This window comes from Eurosta solidaginis, chromosome 1, assembly GCF_040869045.1.
Source record: "Eurosta solidaginis isolate ZX-2024a chromosome 1, ASM4086904v1, whole genome shotgun sequence".
Lineage (NCBI taxonomy): Eukaryota > Metazoa > Arthropoda > Insecta > Diptera > Tephritidae > Eurosta > Eurosta solidaginis.
In genome coordinates, this window is record NC_090319.1 from 323,348,118 (window position 1) to 323,349,323 (window position 1,206).

The window sequence follows — 1,206 nt, forward strand, 5'->3', positions numbered from 1 at the left end:
AAAAACCGAAAAATGACCCGCGGGTACCTCCGGAACCGAGGGTGGTATCCATAGTATTTTTGCGCTGAACACCTTTCTGCGTTGGCGGCCTTCGGCCGCGCTTATAAAAAATTACCCTGGGTGGGTCCAACACCGGCTTCGAGACCAAAACTATATCCGCGCAAAACAATTATGTTCACTATTTTTTTTACAACATTACAACCACATGAAAATCTCGAGCTTCAACTGCAAATATCTCCGGACAGGGATAAAATTTTTCTTTTCCTCCTTCGGATTATTGTTGTCGAGATCAATACGTGTCTTTCGACACCTCTATATTTTTGGTGGCGTATTAGCAGTCGACCCCTCAAGTATACTTTTACCGTAGTTTAACACAAAAACCATTAGAAAAATGTCTTTAAAAAAGCTTATACTTTACCAGGCAAAGAGGATTTTCTGTGATTTGAAATTGAAACTGAAACAAATAAACCAACTAAAGAAATTTAAAGGCCAAAAGCTATGACCCATCGCCATAGTCGTAACCATACCCATATCGATAACCATCTCCAATGTGATCGATTAATGGTGCCTTAACCTAAAAATCGTGAAAATTTCATAAAAATAAAGAAAACGCAAAAAATTACAAACATATTCCACAAAAAATTAGTCTCTTAGTCATAACGTATCCAAAACAATGAATAAAATCTACAAAAAGTTATTAAATTCACCAACTCAAATATTTTTAGGTTATGGTTATGGCGAGAAACGAAAAACCAATTGGTTGGCTATGATATGGTTATGGCGTTAGCGTAATGGTATGGCACCATTAATCGATTACATTGATTTCCACAAGGTAGGTTCGATCAGCTGTTTTATTGGGTTATGGTTATGTCACCATTAATTGGCCTTTAAATTTGCAATATGAAATGCTGAAAAAAGCCCAAAGTCCCGAGATTTTTTTCTTTAAATATAAATCCAAACAGCGCACGAACAAAATAAGAAGGAAATCCAAATGATTTTCACCAAAACCAGCCTGTTTCAGGGTCATGAAGAAATTCTACAGTGTCCCCTCTTGTATATCAATCCTCTTTGCGATATATGAACTTATGGCAGTGAGCAGAAAAGATGCTTGCGACGCTTTCTATTGAAATGCATCTTAAATACTCCGCAAAGCCACCCTGGCCTACACATTTTTTTTTTTTTGTATTGCATTGAACAGTCGTATTG